Below are 16,429 nucleotides of genomic sequence, written 5' to 3'. Positions count from 1 at the left end.
ACAAAGAATATATAATTAAACTAAGTAAAATGAACAAAAACATTTGCTAAAATGCATTATAAACCTAATAAAATAATCACACAACACAGACTTCACTTGCATTTTTCTGCAAACAGTTCTTTCTATGCATTCCAATCTGGACTGATTTATAGACAGGAAGATCTTGTTCCTTTGAAATCTGCTCGATAGCTCAGGTTTGGTTAAACTGATTAATTTCAGCTTGCTTGGCTTTGCTGCAACACAAGCAGGCAGCTCCACCTACTGGCTATTTTAATAAATGCACTGCTTCTCAATGCTTTTCAATAGCAGTCACATGACTGGGAAAAAAGGTTGTTATTCTGAAACGGTGTAAATTGAACCATTGTAAAACGAGGGCCACCTGTATTTGTAAAAGAAGTTCTCCCGCTCATAAAGGCTGTCTGGTCAGTATGGATCAATCCAGATAGGATAGTTTTTAACCTATTTGCTAATATTCCCGCCAGAATCTTATAGTATAAATGTAATAAGGCTATTGGTCTATATGAATTCAAATTCTCTGGATCCTTATCCTTTTTTAAGATTAACGTAATAAGAGAACAGGTAAAACTTTTCGGCATCTCTATACCATTAATATAAAAGTCATTAAAAACTCTTTGAATATGTGGTGTGATCTCATCTATCTATGGGGCCTAGTTATCAAGCCGTCAACCTCAAATACGCTGGAATTCCGCAACGTATTTGTGGCGAGGCTGATACGCCTTAGTTATCAAAGGCTCGAGACCGGCAAAAGTAGAATTTTGTGACGTAAACTTCGATCCGCCGGACTCAGTCCGACACAGATCGATTCTTACGTCACTCCAGATGTTCCGCACACAAGTGCGGCACATTCTCACTACTTTTGCTAGTTATCAAAAAACTAGCAGGTACGCTCGGCACTTTTCCGGCCCAGCGTACCTGGTTTTCAATCCGCCACCCTGGAGGCGGCAGATCCCATAGGAATCAATGGGAGTCTGATCATAGCGAAAGTACAAGTTCGCTGCTGACAGACATCCCATTCATTCCTATGGGAGCTGTCTACACCTAACACCCTAACATGTACCCCAAGTCTAAACACCCCTAATCTGCCCCCCCTACACCGCCGCAACTAAATAAAGTTATTACCCCCTAAACCGCCGCTCCCGGAGCCCACCGCAACTATAATAAGTGTATTAACCCCTAAACCGCCACTCCCTGAACCCACCGCAAGCTACTCTATACATATTAACCCCTAAACCGCCGCTCCCGGAGCCCACCGCAACTATAATAAATGTATTAACCCCTAAACCGCCGCTCCCTGAACCCGCCGCAACCTATATTAAATGTATTAACCCCTATCCTGCCCCCCCTACACCGTTGCCACCTATAATAAATTTAATAACCCCTAATCTGCCCCCCCTACACCGTCGCCATCTATAATACATTTATTAACCCCTATCCTGCCCCCCACTACGCCGCCGCCACTGTAATAAAATTATTAACCCCTAAACCTAAGTCTAACACTAACCCTAACGCCCCCCTAACTTAAATATTAATTAAATAATTCAAAATAATATTTATCTTATTAACTAAATGAATCCTATTTAAAACTAAATACTTACCTATAAAATAAACCCTAATATAGCTACAATATAAATAATAATTATATTGTAGCTATCTTAGGATTTATTTTTATTTTACAGGCAAATTTCAATTTATTTTAACTAGGTACAATAGCTATTAAATAGTTATTAACTATTTAATAGCTTACCTAGCTAAAATAAACTGAAATTTACCTGTAAAATAAAAACTAACCTAAGTTACAATTACACCTAACACTACACTATACTTTAATACATTTTTCCTATTTAAAACTAAATACTTACCTGTAAAATAAACCCTAAGATAGCTACAATATAATTGATCATTACATTGTAGCTATTTTAGGATTTATTTTACAGGTAACTTTGTATTTATTTTAGCTAGTTAGAATAGTTCTTAAATAGTTATTAACTATTTAATAACTACCTAGCTAAAAAAAATACAAAATTACCTGTAAAATAAATCCTAACCTAAGTTACAATTAAACCTAATACTACACTATCATTAAATTAATTAAATAAACTACCTACAAATAACTACAATTAAATACAATTACATAAACTAACTAAAGTACAAAAAATAAAAAAAGCTAAGTTACAAAAAATAAAAAAATAAGTTACAAACATGTTAAAAATATTACAACAATTTTAAGCTACTTACACCTAATCTAAGCCCCCTAATAAAATAACAAACCCCCCCAGAATAAAAAAATGCCCTACCCTATTCTAAATTAAATAAATTTCAAAGCTCTTTTGCCTTACCAGCCCTTAAAAGGGCCATTTGTGGGGGCATGCCCCAAAGAAAACAGCTCTTTTGCCTGTAAAAGAAAAATACAACCCCCCCCAACATTAAAACCCACCACCCACATACCCCTAATCTAACCCAAACCCCCCTTACAAAAACCTAACACTAAGCCCCTGAAGATCATCCTACCTTGTCTTCACTCAGCCGAGCAGCGATGGAACCGAAGTGGACATCCGGAGCAGAAGAAGTTAATCCTCCAAGCGGCGCTGAAGAAATCTTCCATCCGATGAAGTCATCATCCAGGCGGCGCTGAAGAAAAGTCTTCGATCCGGCCGATGTCATCTTCAAAGAGGCGCTGAAGAGATCTTCTATCCGGGCGATGTCATCTTCCAAGCCGGGTCTTGAATCTTCCTCCCGCCGACGCGGAACCTCCTTCTTCACCGATGGACTACGACGAATGAAGGCTCCTTTAAGGGACGTCATCCAAGATGGCGTCCCCTCAATTCCGATTGGCTGATAGGATTCTATCAGCCAATCGGAATTAAGGTAGGAAAAATCTGATTGGCTGATGGAATCAGCCAATCAGATTGAGCTCGCATTCTATTGGCTGATCGGAACAGCCAATAGAATGCGAGCTCAATCTGATTGGCTGATTGGATCAGCCAATCGGATTGAACTTGAATCTGATTGTCTGATTCCATCAGCCAATCAGATTTTTCCTACCTTAATTCCGATGGGCTGATAGAATCCTATCAGCCAATCGGAATTGAGGGGACGCCATCTTGGATGATGTCCCTTAAAGGAGCCTTCATTCGTCGTAGTCCGTTGGTGAAGAAGGAGGTTCCGCGTCGGCGGGAGGAAGATTCAAGACCCGGCTTGGAAGATGACATCGCCCAGATAGAAGATCTCTTCAGCGCCTCTTTGAAGATGACATCGGCCGGATCGAAGACTTTTCTTCAGCGCCGCCTGGATGATGACTTCATCGGATGGAAGATTTCTTCAGCGCCGCTTGGAGGATTAACTTCTTCCGCTCCGGGTGTCCACTTCGGTTCCATCGCTGCTCGGCTGAGTGAAGACGACTCAAGGTAGGATGATCTTCAGGGGATTAGTGTTAGGTTTTTGTAAGGGGGGTTTGGGTTAGATTAGGGGTATGTGGGTGGTGGGTTTTAATGTTGGGGGGGGTTGTATTTTCCTTTTACAGGCAAAAGAGCTGTTTTCTTTGGGGCATGCCCCCACAAAAGGCCCTTTTAAGGGCTGGTAAGGTAAAAGAGCTTTGAAATGTATTTAATTTAGAATAGGGTAGGGCATTTTTTTATTTTGGGGGGGTTTGTTATTTTATTAGGGGGCTTAGATTAGGTGTAAGTAGCTTAAAATTGTTGTAATATTTTTAACATGTTTGTAACTTATTTTTTTATTTTTTGTAACTTGGCTTTTTTATTTTTTGTACTTTAGTTAGTTTATGTAATTGTATTTAATTGTAGTTATTTGTAGGTAGTTTATTTAATTAATTTAATGATAGTGTAGTATTAGGTTTAATTGTAACTTAGGTTAGGATTTATTTTACAGGTAATTTTGTATTTTTTTTAGCTAGGTAGTTATTAAATAGTTAATAACTATTTAATAACTATTCTAACTAGCTAAAATAAATACAAAGTTACCTGTAAAATAAACCCTAAGATAGCTACAATATAATTAATAATTATATTGTAGCTATTTTAGGATTTATATTTATTTTACAGGTAAGTATTTATTTTTAAATAGGAATAATTTATTAAAGTATAGTGTAGTGTTAGGTGTAATTGTAACTTAGGTTAGTTTTTATTTTACAGGTAAATTTCTCTTTATTTTAGCTAGGTAAGCTATTAAATAGTTAATAACTATTTAATAGCTATTGTACCTAGTTAAAATAAATTGAAAGGTACCTGTAAAATAAAAATAAATCCTAAGATAGCTAGAATATAATTATTATTTATATTGTAGCTATATTAGGGTTTATTTTATAGGTAAGTATTTAGTTTTAAATAGGATTCATTTAGTTAATAAAATAAATATTATTTAGATTTATTTAATTAATATTTAAGTTAGGGGGGCGTTAGGGTTAGACTTAGGTTTAGGGGTTAATAATTTTATTACAGTGGCGGCGGCGTAGTGGGGGGCAGGATAGGGGTTAATAAATTTATTATAGGGGGCGACGGTGTAGGGCAGGGCAGGGTTCAGGGAGCGGCGGTTTAGGGGTTAAACTATTTATTTAGTTGCGGAGAGGTGCGGGATCAGCAGGATAGGGGTTAATAACTTTATTACAGAGGGGGACGGTGTAGGGGGGGCAGGATAGTGGTTACTAGGTATACTGTAGGTGGCAGCGGTGTCCGGGAGCGGCGGTTTAGGGGTTAATACATTTATAAGAGTTGCGGCAGGGTCTAGGAGCGGCGGTTTAGGGGTTAATACATTTATGAGACTTGCGGCGGGGTCTAGGAGCGGCGGTTTAGGGGTTAGTCACTTTATTTAGTTGCGGGGGGCTCCGGGGGCGCCGGTATAGGGGTTAGAGCAGTGTAGTTTAGTGTGAGTGCTTAGTGACAGGCTAGCAATAAAGCTGGGAAAAAGCCGAAGAGCAGCGAGATCGGATGAGTGATAACTGTCACAGTCCGCTGCTCATCGCCCCGCGGCTTTTTGACAGCTTTATTTGATAACTTAGGCGTATTTTTTCAGGTCCGCGGCGGCGATGTGAGGCGAGCTTAGGCGGGCGTATTGGGCCGGCGAAGCCAGAAAAGTAGACGGCTTGATAACTAGGCCCCAAAATCTTATAATTTTCTTATGGCAACTGATCTGGGCATGGGGCTTTATTTAATGCTATGGCTTTTATAGTCTTCCGAATCTCATCTAAAGAGAGAGGTCTGTTAAGATCCGCTAAATCATTAGTGGATACCTGTGGTAAAGTACATTTTCTCCAGGAACTCTCTTTATGTCCATCATGAATTTCCCTTGATTTGTATATGTTTTTAAAATAATTAAAAAATGCTTCCTTAATATGCACACTAGAGGTTAACCTTCCCTCTTTACTCTTAATGGCTTCTATTATATTGGGTCCTCGCACTTGCTTAACCGTATTTGCTAACATCCTACCAATCTTGCCCCCATATCTATATACGGTAATTTGGCCTCTTGTCTAAGGATCCCTTGCATGGTTTTCTGATGTATAAGGACATCCCTTTCTTTTTTAGCATTAATATATTTAGCCCAGTTTTCCTGATTTAGGAATTTTTAAATATCGATTATAGGAATTGAGTAACTGATTGGATAACTGAATTTCTCTAGCCGATTTTTTCTTTTTTAGCCTGCACAAGTATGCTTTAATTTCTCCCCTAATTGAAGCTTTCAATGCCTCTCAAAAAATCTGATTGCTTTTTACTGAGTCTCTGTTGAGAGATTCATATTCTTTCCATTTATTTTTCAGCCAATTTTTAAAATTAATGTTAGAAAAAAGGTATTTGGGGAAGAAGAATGCAGCTCTTTTATATGTAAAGCCATTGAGTGGAATACTCAATCTAACTGGCGCATGATCTGATATAATTATAGGGGTGATCTCAGCCTCTAAACCCTGTCCGAGTAGTACCTCATTAACTAGAAAAAAATCAATACGTGAGAACGTCCTATAAGTCTTAGACTCACACGTAAAACCTTTTACATCGGGATTTTGAATTCTCCAAATGTCCTTCAGATTTAAAATATTTCTAAAATTCTTTAAAATTAGTATATCACTTTCTTATTAAGTAGGAGGATTGCAAAACCTCTCTTTCTTTTAGTGCAAGGGGTAGCCACCACCTCGCCTACCCAACCATATTTTCATTTCTCTAATTCTTTCTGTTGTAAATATGTCTCTTGTAAGAGGGCTATGTCTGTTTTCATTTTCTTTAGATGGTTTAACGGACACTAAACCCAAATTTTTTCTTTTGTGATTCAGATAGAGCATGCAATTTTAAGCAACTTTCTAATTTACTCCTATTATACATTTTTCTTCGTTCTCTTGCTTTCTTAATTTAAAAAGCAGGAATTTGATGCATAGGAGCCGGCCCATTTTTGGTTGAGAACCTGGGTTATGCTTGCTTATTGGTGGGTAAATGTAAGCCTCCAATTAGCAAGCGCTATCCATGGTGCTGAACCTAAAATGGGCTGGCTGCTAAGATTTACATTCCTGCTTTTAAAATAAAGATAGCAAGAGAACGAAGAAAAATTGATAATAGGAGTAAATTAGAAAGTTACTTAAAATGTCATGCTCTATCTGAATCATGAAAGAAAAAATTTGAGTTCAGTGTCCCTTTAAGATTTAAGACATTATTCAAATTCAGATAATGTTTCGGAGTAAGCCTTCAGGAAACAAAAGTTATGAAGTGACGGTCTAAGTCCGCTGCTCCATAACTTGTCCGTCTGCTCTGAGGCAGCAGACAGAAATCAATACGATTGGGTTGAATGACACGATTGGCCGTGAATCTGCAGAGGGCGGCATTGCACAAGCAGTTCACAAGAACTGCTTGTGCAATGATAAATGCTGACTGCGTATGCTGACGGCATTTATCGATGTGCGGGGGACATAATACGCTACATCGTATCATGTCCACTCGCACTATGATAAATTGGCCCCATAGAATGAAATCATTCATTTCAGTTTAACTACCAGTCCAAAGTTTTACCCTTATCCCTAAATCCTCCATGTTAATTTCATATTGATTCAACAACATAGGCAACAATTATGAATGCACCGTCACTATAAATAAGCCCTGTTAGGCGTAATTATGGTGGGAAATTAGAGCTGGACCTATACTTGCTGTCATTAAAGGGACATTCCAGCCAAAATTGGAATCCACATGGATGTATTTCAATTTTGAATAGAAGCATTTATGTAATATACATGTATTAGCAAAAATGCCTAATAAAAGCTATAGCTGTTTCAAATGTGTATTTAAGTATGCACCGTGCACCAGCATTTTACACACAGCACTTGCTAGGAGGCCTAAGGTGCTTGTACCATCTGGTAATAGTCCATCTGTTATTTGCTGACATGATACAAACCCCATTGGCACCCTAAGCAGCTGCAGTATTTAAAATGCTGGTGCACTGAGAATATGTAGTTTTGCCAATAAATGTATATTCCAAATATGTTTTGTATTCAAAGATGTAATTCATTTATGTACATTTATATTTTGACCAGAATGTCTTTTTAAGTGATAGATAAATAAATTATTCCTTTGAATGCTGGTGCCCAGGGCTTTATAGCATATGCTGCTGAAAAGCCATAATAGCCAAAATAGTTTGAGACAACTGGACAGAACTAGTTAGTGAAAATCTCCTGATGGATTTGAAAGAACGTTTTCTTGGTGGGGCAGTAACAGAGGAGGTAGGTAAGACATTTCCAGAAGAATGGGGTACTATGGTTGGGCTGTCCACCATGGAGTTATCAATAAGAGATAAATTTGATCTCTCTTGACTTTGGCTATTGTCCTCAAAATCATTGCAAATGGTGGGAAGGCATAAGCTCCTTGAATTGGCTAGTTCTGTAGAAAGGCGTCTGTTGCTTGAGCCTCTGGATCGGGTTTCCAACTGTAATATTGTTGAAGTTGATTGAGGCCAGATGCAAAAAGGTCTAGGTAAAAAGGACCTCTCAGAGAAAATATTTTTGAAAAAATTTGGGGATTCAGAATACAGTTGCTGGCATTTACAAGATACCTTGAGCCCCAATCTGTAGCAACAATTCGAGAGACCTGGAATAAATTCAGCTGAAATAAAGATGTTCTGTGTTAAACAAATTCAAATTTCAAAAAAAGATTTGCTTGCACATTTCACCACATCCACAAGTTGTAAGTTACTCTCCATTATAATCAATGAAGCTGCTTCTTGTAACTGTTCATACACAAAAATGAAAGCAGTTAAAGAGAAATAAAATTAAAAAAATGAGACAACCCCCCATGAGTTCTGAAATAGTGAGAGATTACTGCAAGACTAGACACAACTGCAACTTACTTCACAAGGGCAGAGACTTTATAAAATCTGCATACTGGGCCTAAGTGTAGATAAATGTCCTGCACACACCTCTAGATCTCCCTGTAATTCCCTCAGACAACGCCTCAAGTCACCTTTTGTTATGTCTAGCGAGACGACTTTACCAGACAAAACAGACTGTTTAACAATTACACAAACATTTATATAAAATGTTTCCTGAGTGTTGCATTTGGTATTGATGTATTGGGCAACACCTGCAGCAATAAGTTCTAATAACAGGGATGACCTCTAATGAAACTATGGAAAATATAGAGGAAGCGATAATCTCAGATTGAAAGGGACATGAAACACAAACTTTTTTTTCTTTTGGGAATCAGATAGAGAATACAATTTAAAAAAAAAAAAAGTCTCCAATTTACTTCTATTGTCAAATTTGCTTCGTTCTCATGTTTTTTGTTGTTGAAGAGATATCTAGATAGGTAGCGTGTACATGTCTGGAACACTACATGACATTAGCTCCTGCTAATGTATAATATTGCTGCAAACTGCTACAATATAGTGCTGCAGACACGTGCACACTTCGGAACTTACCTTTCTGCTTTTCAACAAAGGGTAACAAATAAAACAAATAATGGTTGTAGTATTAAAAGGGGCAAATGTAATGTTCCAATGAGCAAATCAATACTTACTTACATATGGTGTGTGTGTGTGTGTGTGTGTATGTATGTATGTATATGTGTGTGTGTGTGTATGTATGTATATGTGTGTGTGTGTGTGTATGTATGTATATGTGTGTGTGTGTGTATGTATGTGTGTGTATGTATGTATATGTGTGTGTATGTATGTATATGTGTGTGTGTATGTATGTATGTATATGTGTGTGTGTATGTATGTATGTATATGTGTGTGTATGTATGTATATGTGTGTGTGTGTGTGTATGTATGTATGTATGTATGTGTGTGTGTGTGTGTGTATGTATGTATATGTGTGTGTATGTATGTATATGTGTGTGTGTGTGTGTGTGTGTATGTATGTATGTATATGTGTGTGTGTGTGTGTGTGTGTGTGTGTGTGTGTGTGTGTATGTATGTATAAGGGGGATAGATTTTTAAATGTTCTCAGGGATAACTTCTTGTCACAATTAATAGAGGAGCCAACTAGGAGTAAAGCTATATTGGATGTAGTGCTATCAAACAATACAGATATAATATCAAACATAGGAGTTAAAGAACATTTGAGTAACAGTGATCATAACATGGTCACATTTGAAATCTCTTTTCATATGCAGTGTTTTAAAGGCTTAACTAAGACTTTTAATTTCAAGAAAGCAAAATTCAACGATTTAAGGAAATCATTAAATAATATAAATTGAGACAATGTATTTTCTAATAAAAATACAGAGAATAAATGGATAATATTTAAAAATGTGTTAAATAAATATACATATCAACACATACCATATGGTTATAAAAATAAAAATAAAAAAACAAAGCCGTTATGGCTAAATAAAAATGTGTTAAGAGAAATTAGGAAAAAACGTAGGGCATTTAAATTATTAAAAGAAAATAGTACAGACTCAGCATACAATATTTATAAGGAATGTAACAAAGCATGCAAAAAAGCAATCAAATTAGCAAAAATTGAAAATGAAAAATTAATTGCCAAGGATTCTAAGTCTAACCCTAAAAGGTTCTTTAAGTACATAAATAGCAAAAAATCTAAGAAGGATAATATAGGTACATTAAAATGCGTGGAGGGTAGCATGATAAATAATGACAGGGAGAAGGCTGAGGTACTAAACCAGTTTTTTTCTTCAGTATACACAAGAGAGGAACCATTGAATGCTACTTTGGAACAGAATAGAACATGCCAGTCCATACCACTAACTGGGTTTTGTTTAGAGGATATCAGGAAAAAACTGGAAAATATTAAAGTAAATAAAACTCCAGGCCCAGATGGAATACACCCAAGGGTGTTAAGGGAATTTAGCACTGTTATAGACAAATCTTTACTCTTAATTTTTCAAGACTCATTATCCTCAGGCATGGTACCCCAGGATTGGCGTAAAGCTGATGTGGTGCCACTCTTCAAAAAGGGAAGCAGTGATGATCCAGGAAGCTATAGACCAGTTAGTCTGACATCAATAGTGGGGAAGATATTTGAAGGGATTATAAGGGATTATATTGATGAGCATATTCGTGTAAACAAGATTATGAGTTCTAATCAGCATGGCTTTAGGAGAAATAGATCATGTCAAACTAATCTAATTAGATTCTACAAGGAAGTAAGTAAAAATATAGATAAAGGGGAATCAGTTGATGTGATATATTTAGATTTTGCAAAGGCATTTGATACAGTGCCACATGAGAGATTAATGCACAAAATTAAGGGACTGGGAATAGCTGAAAATGTTAGCTCATGGATAAATAACTGGTTAAAAGATAGGGAGCAACGAGTAGTAGTAAATGGATCATACTCAGATTGGACAAAGGTAATCAGTGGCGTCCCCCAGGGATCAGTACTGGGCCCTGTTCTTTTTAATATTTTTATAAATGACTTGGAGCAAGGATTAAATAGCGACATCTCTATTTTTGCAGATGATACTAAGTTAAGTAAGGTCATAAGGTCAGAGCAGGACGAACTCTCTTTACAAAGGGATTTGCTAAAATTAGAACTATGGGCAAGTGAATGGAAAATGAGATTTAATACGGAAAAATGCAAGGTTCTACATTTTGGAAGTAAAAATAAGCAGGCTACGTATTTTTTTAAATGGGACAAGACTTAGCCAAACACAGGAGGAAAGGGATTTGGGAGTAGTAATAGATAACAAGCTAATGATGGGTGCACAATGCAGGGCAGCGGCTTCAAAGGCTAATAAGATACTAGCATGTATTAAAAGAGGCATTGATTCAAGGGAGGAAAGCATAATTCTGTCATTATATAAAGCCCTGGTAAGACCTCACCTTGAATTTGGAGTGCAGTTCTGGGGACCAATTGCTAAAAAAGATATTGCAGAACTAGAAAAAGTTCAGAGAAGGGCCACAAAGCTAATAAGGGCATTGGAGAAATTAACCTGTGAGGAGAGGCTAGCCAAACTGGATCTGTTTTCTTTAGAAAAAAGGCGCTTGAGAGGTGACATGATTACTTTATATAAATATATTCAAGGCCCATATACAGAGATGGCAGAAGCTCTGTTTATTCCAAGAAAATTGTTTCTGACAAGAGGTCATAATTTAAGGTTGGAGGAAAGGAGATTTAATCTCCTGCAACGGAAACATTTTTTCACTGTAAGAGCAATAAAATTGTGGAACTCATTACCAAAGGAGGTAGTGAATGCCAATACCATAGATACATTTAAAAATAGTCTGGATACATTTCTGTATATAAACAAAATTCATGGATATGATTGCTAGTATTAAATGGGTCACATTTTAATGGGATTATTTAAGATTAACTGGAGCTTTTTGTAAGTATTTTAGATTTGTATAGGTTGAACTCGATGGACTTCAGTCTTTTTTCAACCTTATCTACTATGTTACTATGTTACTATGTATATGTGTGTGTGTGTATATATATATGAGGAAGGGCCCAAGAGGCTCGAAACGTCGCTGTATTTTATCCTAAAATGTTACTTTAATAAAGAAGAAGTGTTTTAAAGAAAAGTGCTGTTGCCATTGTCTACTTTGGAAATTGTATATGGGAGCATGGCAGGCCTCCAAGGCAAACGTGCACTGCAAAAGTAAACCTACTAGAAGCTATACCCAGTGAAGGGGTACCCAAGAAAGTGCTGGACTTACCACTATATTTGGTTATATATATATATATATATATATATATATATATATATATATAGTTAGTGTATATATATATATATTTATATATTCTAGTTCAGTATGACTTGTATATATATATATATATATATATATATATATATATATATATATATATATATATATGTGTGTGTATATATATGTGTGTATATATATATATATATATATATATATATATATATATATATATATATATATATGTGTGTGTATATATATATATGTGTGTATATATATATATATATATATATATATATATGTGTGTGTATATATATATATATATATGTGTGTGTGTATATATATATATATATATGTATGTATATATATATATATATATATGTCGGAACTGCAGAAAGCTCCAGCAGTCTCGACTGTAAAGTTACATTTGAGAGCTTGAGTTACTGAGCTCCAGACATCTACCTGCCTATGAAACTGGAGCATGATCGGTCCTTCGGTTCCATATAAAAGTAGGTGCCTGTGATACTGTGTGTCACCATCTGTAATGATCAGCTTCTTGTGTCAGCAGGAGATGTGGGAGGGATGGAGGGAGGTGGGTGGGAGGCACAGAGGTAGAGGCGGGAGGAGGGATTGGAGTGGGGTGGCCCTATGCTACAGAAAAATATTTTAAGAGGGAGGGATGGGAAGCTAAACTACAGAAAAAAGTTGTAATGGGGGCCTTAACTAATGATCGCCCGCCCAAAGGTGAGGTGTGGGGAACATTGCACTACAGAAAAATAAAACAAATAGTAAAAAAATAAAATAAAAATATATATATGTATGTATTAGGTACTGGCAAGCAGCTGCCAGTACTAAAGATGGCTGCCATTAGTGTGAGGGTTATAGCGCTATTTTGGGTGTTCACGGAGGTGGGTGGGTTGAGGAGGATAACTACACTGCAGAAAAAGATATATATATATATATTTAAAAAAAAAATAAGGGGCGCGTGTCCAAGCAGCGGCTCTAACCGGCCGCATTTCTCTTGTGCTCCAGATGACAAAGTGATAAACCGCTGGTTATCATTATCATTCTACAGCACACAGAACAAATTGCAACTGGTTTTGTAATTATTAGTATACGCAACTTCTACTCAGCTCTTATTTGGCTGTATTTATGAACCAGGAGCCAGATTTGGACGATTGCGGCCTGTTGCCGTGGCATTCTAACAGGCAGCGCTTCCCCCCCTGGGAAACTGGGGTTATATGATCGGAGCTGGGCGCAGTTAAAAGACTTACCAACTACTTAACATTGTGTGGACATCGGACACAGAAATATCTCACAACGTACCCTATCGCCCATAAGCGACATTATAACAGCTAATAACAGCCATGTGGTTCGACAACATATTTGAAAATATGGATTATTCTTTTAAAAAGCTAGAGGATATGTTTCAAGCCTTGATCGACAAAACACCCACAGATAAAGACCTACAAACTCTAGCAGATAAAATTGAGCTGATGAGAAACAATGATATACCAATGCTACATCAGCCAGCAGGCAAGCCAGATGCCAATTACAATCGGAGGAGCGCACACAACAACACACCTCAGGAGCATTGTCAGTGCAAGCACAGAAGCTTAGCATTAGAGAAGAGTTTGACCGGCATTTGAATAAAGATTCATACGTTTTATATACTCTACCAAAAACAAAGGGGAAAAGCAATGTCAAATATCTTAAAATGGCGTCTACAGCCAAATTAAATAAATGCTTGACTATGATTCCCTCAGATGCCATGACAACTGCTAAAGCGAGGGAGAGAACTGTACATCTATACACACCACCGGCATCAAAGATCATCAGCCGATCGCAATGGTCACTGAGATTGGATTATCATACTGAACTGACGCAACAGCTCTGGGAGCTTGAGGGGGCTTCCGGAGGGTAAGGAAAGTGGAGTGTATGGATTTTTGTGCAGACAGCTTGACTTCGGCTAACAGTTTAGATTTCAATCGGCAAGCTAGCCCATATAATACATTGCCGGTCCAAAAATTAAGCGATAGCTCACCAAAAACTCTGACAACCTACATTATAAAGAATCAAAGAGGTCTACAGAACAGTTTCTTCCGCCATCTCGAAAGGCCTCTTCAACATGTGGACTCTGGTTCGCTAATCCAGGAAGATACAATGGAGAACTTATAAGGGAGGAGGCTAATTAAGCTGATATCTTTCTTGGGTGGATAGAGTGCAAGTAATACACTTTACATATTATGACTTCAGACATTATAAAGGACTTAATGCTGATATTGTTTTTATGTTTTCTATAATGTTTTGTTATTAACAGGAAATTAAGGCCTAGATTTGGAGTTTGGCGGTAGATGGGCTGTTAACGCTACGCAGGCTTTTTTTTGGCCGCACCATAAAATTAACTCTGGTATCGAGAGTTCAAAAAAATGCTGCGTTAGGCTCCAAAAAAGGAGCGTAGAGCATTTTTACCGCAAATGCAACTCTCGATACCTGAGTTGCTTACGGACGCGGCCAGCCTCAAAAACGTGCTCGTGCACGATTCTCCCATAGGAAACAATGGGGCTGTTTGAGCTGAAAAAAAAACCTAACACCTGCAAAAAAGCAGCGTTCAGCTCCTAACGCAGCCCCATTGTTTCCTATGGGGAAACACTTCCTACGTCTGCACCTAACACTCTAACATGTACCCCGAGTTTAAACACCCCTACCCTTACACTTATTAACCCCTAATCTGCCGCCCCCGCTATCGCTGACCCCTGCATATTATTATTAACCCCTAATCTGCTGCTCCGTACACCGCCGCAACCTACGTTATCCCTATGTACCCCTAATCTGCTGCCCCTAACACCGCCAACCCCTATATTATATTTATTAACCCCTAACCTGCCCCCCACAACGTCGCTGCCAGCTACTTACAATAATTAACCCCTAATCTGCCGACCGCAAAGCGCCGCCACCTACGTTATCCTTATGTACCCCTAATCTGCTGCCCCTAACACCGCCGACCCCTATATTATATTTATTAACCCCTAATCTGCCCCCCTCAACGTCGCCGACACCTAACTACACTTATTAACCCATAATCTGCCGAACGAATCTCGCCGCTATTCTAATAAATGTATTAACCCCTAAAGCTAAGTCTAACCCTAACACTAACACCCCCCTAAGTTAAATATAATTTAAATCTAACGAAATTAATTAACTCTTATTAAATAAATTATTCCTATTTAAATCTAAATACTTACCTGTAAAATAAACCCTAATATAGCTACAATATAAATTATAATTACATTGTAGCTATTTTAGGATTAATATTTATTTTACAGGCAACTTTGTAATTATTTTAACCAGGTACAATAGCTATTAAATAGTTAAGAACTATTTAATAGTTACCTAGTTAAAATAATAACAAAATTACCTGTAAAATAAGTCCTAACCTAAGTTATAATTAAACCTAACACTACCCTATCAATAAATTAATTAAATAAAATACCTACAATTACCTACAATAAAACCTAACGCTACACTATCAATAAATAAATTAAATACAATTTCTACAAATAACTACAATTACATAAACTAACTAAAGTACAAAAAATAAAAAAGAACTAGGTTACAAAAAATAAAAAAATATTTACAAACATAAGAAAAATATTACAACAATTTTAAACTAATTACACCTACTCTAAGCCCCCTAATAAAATAACAAAGACCCCCAAAATAAAAAAATTCCCTACCCTATTCTAAATTAATAAATTTAAAAGCTCTTTTACCTTACCAGCCCTGAACAGGGCCCTTTGCGGGGCATGCCCCAAGAAAATCAGCTCTTTTGCCTGTAAAAAAAAACATACAATACCCCCCCCCCCAACATTACAACCCACCACCCACATACCCCTAATCTAACCCAAACCCCCCTTAAATAAACCTAACACTAAGCCCCTGAAGATCTTCCTACCTTGTCTTCACCTCAACAGGTATCACCGATCCGTCCTGGCATCCGGTGCTGAACAGGTCCAGAAGAGGCTCTAAAGTCTTCCTCCTATCCGGCAAGAAGAGGACATCCGGACCGGCAAACATCTTCATCCAAGCTGCATCTTCGATCTTCTTCCATCCGGTGCGGAACGGGTCCATGTTGAAGCATCCGACGCGGATCCATCCTCTTCTTCCGGCGTCTCCCGACGAATGACGGTTCCTTTAAGGGACGTCATCCAAGATGGTGTCCCTCGAATTCCAATTGGCTGATAGGATTCTATCAGCCAATCGGAATTAAGGTAGGAATATTCTGATTGGCTGATGGAATCAGCCAATCAGA

This window comes from Bombina bombina, chromosome 1, assembly GCF_027579735.1.
Source record: "Bombina bombina isolate aBomBom1 chromosome 1, aBomBom1.pri, whole genome shotgun sequence".
NCBI classification, from domain to species: Eukaryota; Metazoa; Chordata; class Amphibia; order Anura; family Bombinatoridae; genus Bombina; species Bombina bombina.
Note: the sequence above shows the minus strand (reverse complement) of the source record.